The following is a 13,303-nucleotide window of genomic DNA, read 5'->3' as shown; positions in this document are numbered from 1 at the left end:
TTTTGGGGGTTCAATATGAGCTTATAGGGGTCCTGTATGTTTTGCCATCTTAAAACATACCTCTTTAACAAAGCATATGGGTAGCTCTGTAACTAATACCATACACCTCATACATTGACCTAGTCCCCTTACAGACACACTTACCAGAACACCAACCTACTGTCTCTGTACGTTCTTCCTATTTACCACTTAGGCCAGGTCCCCAGTGGTCACTGCAGTGCGGGCGATGGCGTGTGCGCCTTACTCCATATACACACCTCTATCAGGCACGCCCCAGGAGCTTCTTGTGTGGGCACTCTCATATCGCTATGGTGCGTGCGCTGGCAGGGAAGACAAGAATTTTGTCTTCCCATGCCATGACGCGATCATGTGATCGGCAGGCAGCCAATGGTAGGGAAGATATACCCGTCATGGCCGCGCCCCCCGCGCATCCCATTGCTCCGCTACAGACCACAGATCGTAGCTTTTATATGTGCACGCGCTGCCAGGTCACCAGGCGCGCATGCAGCAGTAAACACTGGGGCTGTAGCCTTAGATTGTAAGCTCTTGGGGACAGGGACTCCTTTTCCTAATCTTACTTTTATGTCTAAATTGCTTATTCCTAGTATGTGTTACATTATTATGTCAAGTGTATTACTGCTGTGAAGCGCTATGTACATAGATGGTGCTATATAAATAAAGATATACTACATATTTAGTAAGTAGTTCTATGCTGTAAGACACATTCTGCCACCCCCCACCCCCATGCCATCTCTGTCCTCCACACCACCGTGGCAGACTCTATGGTGTTTTGTCTTCCCTGCAGTAATATGCCGGCACCGAGTAGTGACAAGTAGCATCCCACAACTCTTAACAGCAATGCTCATGTGCAACCATGAGGACTAATGTAAAGGGGGGTTATGCTGCACTCCACAAAATAAATAAAGTATACAGTTTACCGGTGCTGCTGGTTAAAGGAAGTACCTGTCAGGTATGTTCCAAAGCAATACTCAGGAAAGAAGGATCCAGTGCTCCACGGGTTTTATAAATAAAGTAATTTATTGTGCCACACAACGTTTCGACCAATAGGTCTTTCTCAAGTGACTAGGCATACACCAACTGAGGATAAACCCAGTATATATATCCTCAGCCAAAGACAATACAACAGGTGAAAACAAGTAAAACATCACCCCAGCTAACGCCAATCATTCTCCCCTGATCAGTCCAGTCATCATGCTTTACCACAACAGTTCGTGAGAGCCTCTTTCCAGTATTGCGTTTCAGTGACGCCTTCCTCAACCCTGATAGGACTCCTTCTCTTCTGCACATGCGCCGCCAGCTCTTGCGTTCCAGCACCATCTTCTTACGTGTGCCGGTCGGGTGTGACGTCAGCCATCACATCAGGATTGGTCCTCCTATTAACGCGATACATTTCGGGGCTGCTCACACATCTTGTGAGCTTGTAAGCCTTCCCTCCTCTCTGCATTACGGCTTAGGTTGTCAACCTGCGTCCTCCGTTGTCATGGTTACTGTGATGTCATCCTTTCCTTCAGCTCTTCTTCACTATCTCCGCCACACTGGGAGTCACCGTGACCAAGGGACCACCAGGGAAAATGTTTAAAACAACAAATAGAATCAACATACACCCCTTTAGGCTGTAGGCCCCAGCACGGCTCTAGTTTCTCCCTTGAAAAAAAAAGGCACTCCCATGCTTCAACGTAGTGGATTTGAACTGGCACTGCTAAGGCTCATGCTAAGTGACAGAGTATGGTGGTGTCCTCTCATAGAGGAAGAGAGGGTGTTACAACCCAATGGTTAATAGCAGTGTATAGTTAAGTTCTCTCCTGGTTGGAAAGCAGGTGTTACAGCCTGCTCTGAGTGTACTGAGGGAGGAACAGGCAGTGCTGATGCTCAAACGTGAATGGCAGGGCATGATAGTGTTCTCTTATCAAGATAGAGGCAATGGTGAACCACATAGATTGGTAGTGTCCTTTTATGAAATGTAGGTTATGGAATTTGGATTGTCCACTGAGAAGGTATGGCAGTTAGCAGCTGTACATATTCATCTGGAACTCTACATATAAAGTGAATAGAAAAGGTTTGTGAACCACTTAGGATTTTTACATATTACACATATTTCAAACCTATGTAACATGGTATGTATATTCTACCTTTCTTTCCCCATCCTGTTATGTAAGTCCTGTTAGCTGCAGGCAGTAACAGGTTAATTATGCGGGTTTGTACACCCCTCATGCTCCTCTATGATGGACAGGAGTAAGGTGGTGACTCAAGGCCTGTGTAAGCCTATCAGGTATAGGTATAGACCATGAGCCCGCCCCTCCTATCCTAATTAGAGGACTATCACATTTAGAGCTAGTTCTGCTTCTGCTCTGGAAGAGAGAGGAGTCCTGTTCCTGCTCTGGAAGAGAGAGATAGCAGAGAGCTTTTCGTCTCTCCTATGGCAGAATGAGCGTGCTCGCCCTCAGTCTGTGGACTGAAGGAACATCAGACTCAGCCCCAGTGTTGCCTATTCTACCAGGGGCAAAGCACCATCCAGAGGTATGGAGCCTCTGAGAAATTGCATCGCTGTGAGAAGATCTACAGTGTATGCCACCCAATAAAGATCCTGTTCAGGATATACCCTGTCTGAGTATCAGTCCTTAGGCACAGGGCGAAAGAGTGCAATAGTTGGGGCTGACCTCCAAACTCCTTGGAGCCCACTAATGCTGGTGGCACTAGTGAGAAGAACTATGAGCAAAGAATCTAAGTCTGTTCTGATCTCCACTACATCGCAGATCAGGTCAGCTCTCCTGAACCTACAGGTATGCCTCAGCACCACAAGGTAACAAAAGAGTGGATCTACCAGAGAGGGGGGGGGGGGGGGGGAAACTGTGTTACACCTTTAATGTTATTAAATCTTAATCTAAGTCCTAATAATGGATAAAGATAACCTGATCAAACAAATGACACAAAACATGATACTTTTTCAACATTTATTTATCCATAAATGATTCGACATTCAATATTCATGGGTAAAAAATACGTGAACTTTTAGATTCAGTACCCCTTGAGCAGCAATGACTTCAATTAAGCATTTCCTTATGCTTAGTAAGGTCAGTCTCTCACGTCAGTTTTGAGGAATTTGACCCATTCTTCCTTACAGAACTGCTTCAACTCAGTGACATTTAAAAGCTTCCTTGCATGGACAGCTCACTTCAAGTCCTGTGATAATATTTCGATGGGGTTTAAGTCTAGACCAGGGGGGGGGGGAACGTCCGGCCCGCGGGCCGTGTAAGGCCCGCGAAATCATTTGGTCCGGCCCCCGGGAAACAAGCCTGCAAGAATAGAAAGAATTGCCGGTGCCAAATCAGTCCTTTAAATAATAATAAATCCAATTAAAGACCAAACAGTCTCTTGGAAAGTCCCAAAAGTGTCCTTGAGCAAACAGGCAGTGAAGGGGTCAACGAACGGCTCACACCAAATGATAGTGCAATATGTAAAAAAGAGAAGAAAACAAACAGATAATGGTGCAGTACGCCAAAAAAGTTGACATTAAAACATTAAAAACTTACACATGACAAACATAACACACAATGACAGACAGACACTAGCAAGACTATAATCCTAACAAAAAGCTATTTATTAACATTGAAATACTGGGTTCCGGAGGATACAGCACTTAAGTCCAGAGGGGTAAAATTGAAACCCTACTTACAGGACAGTAGATGGTAAAAGCAGTAAAGCTGAAGATCGCTCAGGTGCTCCTCTCCGATGATAACTGGAGCTCCTTTGGGGATTGCCTCATGTGCGGGATGGATGTTGAGTCGCACGTAAACCGGAACTTCCTGGTGGATGTGACGTCACACGCTGCGGTGTTACTGAAATCGCTGAAAACAGAATAATCTCCCAACGACGTTTCATGCACATGCGTGAAGAAGTGCACGCATGTGCATGAAACGTCGTTGGGAGATTATTCTGTTTTTAGAGCTGTCTGTTTGGTTGTGGAGGTTATTGGCAGCAGTTGTGTAGGTTGTGGGGGGAAAGGAGAGGAAGAGGAGCAGCGATTTCAGTAACACCGCAGCGTGTGACGTCACATCCACCAGGAAGTTCCGGTTTACGTGCGACTCAACATCCATCCCCCACATGAGGCAATCCCCAAAGGAGCTCCAGTTATCATCAGAGAGGAGCACCTGAGCGATCTTCAGCTTTACTGCTTTTACCATCTACTGTCCTGTAAGTAGGGTTTCAATTTTACCCCTCTGGACTTAAGTGCTGTATCCTCCGGAACCCAGTATTTCAATGTTAATAAATAGCTTTTTGTTAGGATTATAGTCTTGCTAGTGTCTGTCTGTCATTGTGTGTTATGTTTGTCATGTGTGAGCTTTTAATGTTTTAATGTCAACTTTTTTGGCGTACTGCACCATTATCTGTTTATTTTCTTCTCTTTTTTACATATTGCACTATCATTTGGTGTGAGCCGTTCGTTGATCCCTTCACTGCCTGTTCAAGGACACTTTTGGGACTTTGCAAGAGACGGTTTGGTCTTTAATCGGATTTATTATTATTTAAAGGACTTATTTGGCGCCGGCAATTCTTTCTTTTCTCTGTGGTTCATTTTCTGACTGTACAGTCAGTATTTGCCAGGCTGCCTGCAATATTCATTTCAAGTATTGTCATTGTTTATATTTTTTTAGCGCTGTTTTGCACCGTCTTTTTTTCGTTAAGCCTGCAAGAATGGTTTAAAAAAAAAAAAAAAACTACCCCTCTCCTGATTGGCTGCCCGTGCTGTCACTCTCCCAAGATTTTTTTTTGGCCCGCCTCTTCCTACATGGAGCAAGTGTAGGGTGTAAGCCGGGCCTCCCCTTTCCTCAGCACTGCCCCCCTCCCTTCTCTCCTCAAGCAATGCCGGGCTCCTCAGGCTCCGCCCCTCTGTCCCTCCCTTAAGGCTCCGCGGGCCTGCCAGTCTCATCTGCAATGGCTACCTATGCTGCTCCAGCAGCCCATCCACGGGCCCCAGGTAACCCACATGCCCCCTTATACCACCTCCCAGGCACCTTACCCACCCCAAGGGGGGAGAGGCCTTATTTTTGTGTGTTTGCAGAGGTGGGCTTATTGTGTGTGTGTGTGTGTGTGTGTGTGTGTGTGTGTCAATGTTACTGTGTGTCTGTGTGTGTGTGTGTGTGTGTGTGTGTGTGTGTGTGTGTGTCTGGCACTGTCACTGTGTGTGTCTGGCACTGTCACTGTGTGTGTGTGTGTGTGTGTGTGTGTCACTGTCACTGTGTGTGTGTGTCACTGTGTGTGTGTGTGTGTCATCCTGTCTCTGTGTGTCTCTGTGTGTGTGTGTGTCTTCCTGTCTGTGTGTCTCATTGTCTCTGTGTGTCTCATTGTCTCTGTGTGTCTCACTGTCACTGTGTGTCTCATTGTCTCTGTGTGTCTCACTGTCACTGTGTGTCTCACTGTCACTGTGTGTCTCACTGTCACTGTGTGTCTCACTGTCTGTGTGTCTCACTGTCTGTGTGTCTCACTGTCTGTGTGTCTCACTGTCTGTGTGTCTCACTGTCTGTGTGTCTCACTGTGTGTGTGTCTCACTGTCTGTGTGTGTCTCACTGTCTCTGTGTGTCTCACTGTCTCTGTGTGTCTCACTGTCTCTGTGTGTCTCACTGTCTCTGTGTGTCTCACTGTCTCTGTGTGTCTCACTGTCTCTGTGTGTCTCACTGTCTCTGTGTGTCTCACTGTCTCTGTGTGTCTCACTGTCTCTGTGTGTCTCACTGTCTCTGTGTGTCTCACTGTCTCTGTGTGTCTCACTGTCTCTGTGTGTCTCACTGTCTCTGTGTGTCTCACTGTCTCTGTGTGTCTCACTGTCTCTGTGTGTCTCACTGTCTCTGTGTGTCTCACTGTCTCTGTGTGTCTCACTGTCTCTGTGTGTCTCACTGTCTCTGTGTGTCTCACTGTCTCTGTGTCTCTCACTGTCTCTGTGTGTCTCTCACTGTCTCTGTGTGTCTCTCACTGTCTGTGTGTGTCTCTGTCTGTGTCACGGTCACTGTGTTTGTGTGTCACTGTCTGTGTGTGGCAGCAGCCGCCTGAGGTGATGAAGAACCTGAGTATCACCAGGGCGGCGTGGGAAAGCAGCGCTCCGGGGGGGAGAGGGTATAAGAGGAGTGGGGCTTGGGGAATGGGGGGGATATAAGAGGCTTGGGGGATAGAAGAACGAGTCTGCAGAGGGAGAGACACCTCACTACCCCTCTCCTGCTCCCCACACCAGGCAGAAGCTGCGGAGGAGGGCACCTGTGTAAGATGAGAGGGTGCTATGCAGGGCCCTGACAAGGGAAGGGCAGGAGGGCCCTGGGACACCACCAGGCCTGACGCCTAATCCCAGCATCATTGGTCTCCTTGACTTCAATACATGTTGTATGATTAACTCTTGCAGACACCACCCCCCCAATGATCTGTGCCCCATAAAATGACTCAGTGTGATCTAAGCTGTCAGACGTACCTCATGCATCTGAAATTGCCAATCTTGCAGCTGATTGTCATTCTTGTTTAGAGAGTGTCTGAAAGTGAGTGAGAGAGTGAGTGTATGAGTGAGAGGGTTTGAGAGTGTGTGATTTCCCCCCCCCCTGCTCCGATTTTTGTGTGTGTGTGTATACAGACACCAACCCACAGTCAGTCATAGTCACCCACCACCCAAGTGTCAGTCAGTCAGTCAGTCACCCAAGTGTCAGTCTGTCAGTCAGTCACCCAAGTGTCAGTCAGTCACCCAAGTGTCAGTCACCCACCCAGGTGTCAGTCACCCACCCAAGTGTCAGTCAGTCATCCAAGTGTCAGTCAGTCAGTCACCCAACTGTCAGTCAGTCACCCACCCAAGTGTCAGTCAGTCAGTCACCCACCCAAGTGTCAGTCAGTCAGTCACCCAAGTGTCAGTCAGTCACCCACCCAAGTGTCAGTCAGTCAGTTACCCAAGTGTCAGTCAGTCACCCAAGTGTCAGTCAGTCACACAAGTGTCAGTCAGTCAGTCACACAAGTGTCAGTCAGTAAGTCACACAAGTGTCAGTCAGTCAGTCACCCACCCAAACCTGGAAAACCAGTTGCGAGTAGCAATATCATTAATACCAACTAACATCACACGCCTCACCAAAGAGAAGCAGTTCCAGCTATCACATTAGGGGTGAGTTAATTAATGTTTGACCAAATATAGCAGGCTAATTTTTAAGTTGATAATTTTTTATGGCCCGCGAATGATGTTATAAATATCCAAATGGCCCTTGGCAGAAAAAAGGTTCCCCACCCCTGGTCTAGACATTGACTAGTGCATTCTAAAATGCAGAATTTGTTCTTCTGCAGTCCTTCTCTGTAGATTTGCATGTATTTTTAGGATCATTGTCTCGCTGCATAAGGCCGCATTTATAGTGACGGCGACGCGAACGATGACGTCGCCGTCGCCACTGGCGAAAGTTAAACTTTCGTTTTAAGTGATGTCGCTGGCGACAAGGCCAGTGACATCACCAAGGAGGAGGGCAGCGCTCTATGATTGGTTTAGAGACAGTCACATGTGGCGACTGTCTCTAAAAAATCAAATTTAACTGGCTTCAAAATTTTTGGTTGCGACGTCGCTCCGTTAACGCTTACTATAAGCGTATGCGATGGATTAAATTGATTTGTTTTGGAACAACGTCGCGTCGCCGTCGCCAGGCACTATAAGCGCAGCCTAAGGCTGCACTTATAGTGCAGGCTACGGTGACTGCAACGCGACTGTGTGACGTCAGCCGTTGTAATAGCAATTCCTATTAATAGTGCAGGAGACAAAAGGGAGACCACAGGGGTGGCGGTGGCGTGGCCATGAGCAGTTCACCCTCATTGGCTGAACCACTCAAGGGCCACTGACGTCACGTGGCGATTGCCGAAACAGTCATAATTCTTTGACTACCAGCGATTGCGACAGCTCCATCGCTGTGCAGCGTCGTAGAAGTTGCACCCACTATGGGCACCCATGACGGACTGCATGTACTTGCTACGGTGCTGCGCGATGTCGCAGCCACCGTAGCCAGCACTATAATCGCAGCCTAATCAATTTTTGCTTCAGCTCACAGATGGATGACCTGACATTCTCCTCTAGAATCTTCTGATACAAGGCAGAATTCATGGTTGTGTCAATGATGGCAAGCCATCAAGGTCCTGAGGTAGCAAAGCAGCCCCAAACCATCACACTCCCATCACCATGCCCAGAACATACTTGAAAACAAGAGGTAACTCTTAATGTATTTACTTCCTGGTAAAACATTTTATAAATAATAAATGCTTGACAGTTGGGATGAGGTTCCTCTGTTTGAACACAGTTTTGGTTTTCGCCAAACATAGCATTTCTCATTGAGGCCAAATTTTCTACCTTTGACTCGTCTGCCCAGAGAACATTGTTCCAGAAAACTTGTGGATCATCTATGTGCTCTTTGGCGAACTTCAGATTGGCAGTAATGTTCTATTGAGAGAGCAGTGGTTTCCTCCTGGTTATCCTTCAAAGAATACTGTTATTGTTCAGTAGTTTTCTGATAGTTGTGTTATGAACACAAACATTATCCAAGGTGAGAGTGGCCTGCAAATACTTGGGTGTTACCCTGGGGTTCTTTGTGACTTCCTTTATGATTTGTCGGGTTGTTCTTGGAGAGATTTTGGTAGGACAACCGCTCCTGGGTAGAGTGGCTGTGGTCTTGAACTTTATCCTTTGGTCTAACGGTGGATATTGGTGAAGTCCCACCTTGATGTCGCACTCTTTTTGAACCAAGTAAAGTGGGCATACATTTGGTTCCCAATGTGGGCCTGGGCATGCTAAAAAAGAAATGTTTTTGTGTTTTGCTTGTTTCTGAACTTTGGAGCGAAGAGTATGTTTTTTGGTTGTTATTATTTTACTATTTTAACTGATTTGCTGCTTCTATAATGTAAGAAATAAGTACTAAAGACTGTGATTCACCCACCGTGTGTATTTCCCATAGTGGAAATTAGTTGCTGCAAAGTTATTTGCAAAGTTTTCCCCTAACAAAAAACTGTGGTAGCAAAAGTAATGGATGAATAATCAATACAGTGGGTTTGATGTTCCCGCTACACGAGCTGCAAGAGGAATTGGATCTGTGGCGCAAACATTTCCCGCTAAAATAAATCAATTTTTCAAAAGCTGTGCATGTCTGCAAAATCAATGTGTAAGACTGTTTGCAGGAGTGGCGGAAAAGTAAGGCCATGCCTATTCTAGACTGTTCTGGACTGGGCTAGTAGAATACAGGGAACAACAAACTGCCCACCCCCTAATGGTTTTGATAGTGGAGGGACTAGTCGTGGAAAGAGGAGTAAGTCGCCACTTACCACTTGATTTATGCTGGCCTCAATCTTACCTTGTGAGATCTGGACTATTCTATTGGAGCACACATTTGCTCTGCACTCTGTGCTGATATTCAATCCAAATTCTTGGATACTCTTCTACAACACGCTAGGTATGGGAAGAAAAACGGCGGTCACTGCTACTCCAAAAAGAACTCCAACCAGGCGCGTAAAAACTAAATTACTTTAATGATCAAAAACAAAAAAGAACATCCACATGGTAGTATACCTCTGACGCGTTTCGTTCTATAGTAGAACTTTATCACTCTTTGATAAAGTTCTACTATAGAACGAAACGCGTCAGAGGTATACTACCATGTGGATGTTCTTTTTTGTTTTTGATCATTAAAGTAATTTAGTTTTTACGCGCCTGGTTGGAGTTCTTTTTGGAGTAGCAGTGACCGCCATTTTTCTTCCCATACCTGATTTACCTTTTGCGAGCAGGAGCACGTCACCGCTTCCAGCAACAACAGCAGCATTCTCTTCCAAGCAGCACCTGGCTTTTCTACAGTCTGAACGGAGATGTGGGCCAGCTAATATAACCCCTCGGTTACCAGATGCAGGTGAGGCTAGCAGTAGCTGGACATTTGATTTACTTTGGTGCTCTGTTCTGACAGGGCTCCGCTGTACTTCTACCAGCCATGCTTTAAACGCCCCCCATCTAGGTCTATGGGTTCATTATAGATGTTTTTATGATATCATCATGTTGCTGCGGTGTTTTACTCTACTGCTTCATTATATATCCCCAAATCTGCATCGTTGCAGCATCAATGTTTTGGGTGCAAACCCTATTCTCCAATCTACAACTTGCTAGCTCAGATTGAACATGGAAGCTGGAGCATCGATTGTAACTGTCCAGCACTATGAGATCCCTGGCGGGGTCTTTGTAGTGTTTGTACCGGAGCAGGAATATCTTGAGACTACCAATTATAGCTTGGTGCACAGAATGTGGCACTGGGTATTAGCAAAGTTCCTTCCATTGTGGTTGACAGGTGGAGGACTGATCTACTCTTATGTTTGCTACAAATCTTGACATGGTAAAAAAGTGATCATCATTGATTGAACTGACACGAATGTTGGTAATAAATGCCATTAATGTTGTTTATAATCCTGTATGTGTATTCAAATATATATATATGGCTTCATCATTGTTCTGATGTATCTGCCAAATATGTAGGTACACTGCTAATTACTTTATACTGTAGTGATGTTACTGTAAGTATAAGTTTTACCAGAAATATATGGTACTTTTATATTTTACTGCAGGATGTTTGGGACAACATTGATCTTCAATAAGGGAGAGTGTAACCCTTTTAGAACTTACTATTTTCACTTAAAACGTTATGGGCCTTAAAAGGTTAACACTATGTTCATAGAAAATATAACGCCCCTCTCCCATCAAATGGTACAGTGATACTAGGCCAAAATCTAGCCATGCCCACTTTCTACAAGCTGTCTAGTCTGTCATCTGGTATTAGATAACTTTGCAGAATCCAACCACTGTGGGCATAGTGAGGTCACTAGTATATATATATATATATATATATATATATATATATATATATATATATATATATATATATATATATATATATATATAACAAACACACAAAAGGAATGTTGCTCACACTACATGTATATGTGGAAAAACCAGACCCAATAAGTAATATTGACTATCTTGGAATAAAAAATAAACCAAGTGAGCCTAGAGTAAATGGGAAACTGTAGGTGCTAGGGGATAACAATAATATTGAACACACAAAAGACTAAGACAATCCCCGAAAGCACCACTCTAAATATACCACAAAAAAACTGGTAACATAATACCAAAAGACCAGGAAACTAAAGTCAGAACAGAAAATGAATAGATTTTAATAGCGAGCAAAAAGAACACTAACACCTGCACTCAGACGCTTCAGTCTGCAGCATATGCGCATGTGAAGCGGAGTTACTATGTGATCAGCTGGGATTGCAGTATCCTAGGACGCCTCGGCTCTGAATGCCTTACCTTACAGCACCTGTGCAGACGACGCCGCCTCCCAGTGATGTCATCGTTACTGATTACCAACAGGAAAGGGCGTCGCTGATACTCATTGAACACAGTATATATCTCAGCAAGCCTCCACTACTCTTTAACCACTCCGGGAAGAAGCCCCCCATGGGTGAAACGCGTAGGATGTCCACTCTAGGCAGCTATTCATTATTTTGTTGGCGTGACTCTTGGTGCTTTTCCTGTGGACTGTATGACTTATTTCTACACATCCTGGAGTTTAAATCCAAGGGACTGACTCCATCATCACTATATGGCAGCTGAGTATCATTTTCTCTGCTATCTGGAGTCATCTCCCCCTTGGTTTAAGTTATTATTTTTCTTATGTACATCATTTTTGTATATAGGTTTATTTATGCCATACCTTCCTTTATGCCCTTAGCTTAGTTATACACCTTTTTAGCTAAGGTCTTTACCAGGGGTATTTTGAAATATTCAGCTTTTTTTGTGTCGCTTTATATAGTTATCAGGCTCATTGTTCAGACACATTTTTTGCTTTTGACTTATTTTTCAGCATTATTGATCTTTGTAAATTTTAGTCAGTCACAGTCTTTTTGTATTTTTTGCTGCCCTTAGTGTGTATATGTTTTTAAATGTTAGTGTTCTTTTTGCTCGTTATTAAAATCTATTCATTTTCTAGTTTCCTTTTGGTATTATGTTACCAGTTATTTTGTGGTATATTTAGAGTGCTGCTTTCGGGGATTGTCTTAGTCTTTTGTGTTATATATATATATATATACACAGTGTTCGACAATCCTATACATTTACACGCCCGGGGCGGGTGGATTTAACCCCCGGGCGAGTAACTATTGGCCCAAGCAGCACACGTGTTTTGTATTTTTAAATTTTCCCTGCTCCCGCTGAAATTTCCCTGCTCGCGCTCGCTGAAAAAAAAACTCCCCTACCTGACAGATGATTGGCGCGCGCTCCCAGGCTTTGTGGGCGTGCGGCCAGGCTCTATATGAGCCAGCCCCAACGAGCAGCCATTCTTTTCCCATGGAGGATGGAGGACACAGTAAGTATTATCTGTGCCTTCCCCCACCTCCCTCCCCTCCCCGGCGCTCCTGCTGCCCGCAGTTATGGTGATGGGAGCAGGGATGCCCCCTCATGTCCCCGCTTCCCCCCCCCCCCGCTTCCCCCCGGTCCCGTGTCAGAGAGCGCGGCGGGTGATGGGAGCAGGGGATGCCCCCTCATGTCCCCGCTTCCCCCGCTTACCCCCCGGTCTCCCGTGTCAGAGAGTGTGGCGGGTGATGGGAGCGGGGGATGCCCCCTCATGTCCCCGCTTCCCCCCATCCCTGCTTCCCCCCGGTCCCGTGTCAGAGAGCGCGGTGGGTGATGGTAGCGGTGATGCCCCCTCATGTCCCCGCTTCCCCCCCGGTCCCATGTCAGAAAGCGCGGCGGGTGATGGGAGAGGGGGATGCCCCCTCATGTCCCCGCTTCCCACCCCGCTTCCCCCCGGTCCCGTGTCAGAGAGTGCGGCGGGTGATGGTAGCGGGGATGCCCCCCTCATGTCCCCGCTTCCCCCCCCGCTTCCCCCTGGTCCCGTATCAGAGAGCGCGGCGGGTGATGGTAGCGTGGATGCCCCCTCATGTCCCCGCTTCCACCCCCCCGCTTCCCCCTCCCCGCACCCCCCTGGTCCCGCGTCAGAGAGCGCGGCGGGTGATGGTAGTGGGGATGCCCCCTCATGTCCCTGCTTCCCCCCCCCCTCTTCCCCCCGGTCCCGCGTCAGAGAGCGCGCCGGGTGATGGGAGCGGGGATGCCCCCTCATGTCCCCGCGGAGCAGGAGATGGGCGGGGGGGGGGGGAGCGTGGTGGTGCTGGTCACGGCCTTTCCAAAAGGTGTGTAAAGAGAGAGTGAGTGTGTGTGGGCATGGGAGAATGTGTGTGGGCATGGGAGAATGTGTGTGTGTGT

This window comes from Ascaphus truei, chromosome 1 (assembly GCF_040206685.1).
Source record: "Ascaphus truei isolate aAscTru1 chromosome 1, aAscTru1.hap1, whole genome shotgun sequence".
NCBI lineage: Eukaryota > Metazoa > Chordata > Amphibia > Anura > Ascaphidae > Ascaphus > Ascaphus truei.
The sequence above is the reverse complement of the archived record's forward strand: the minus strand, read 5'-3'. Positions refer to the sequence as shown.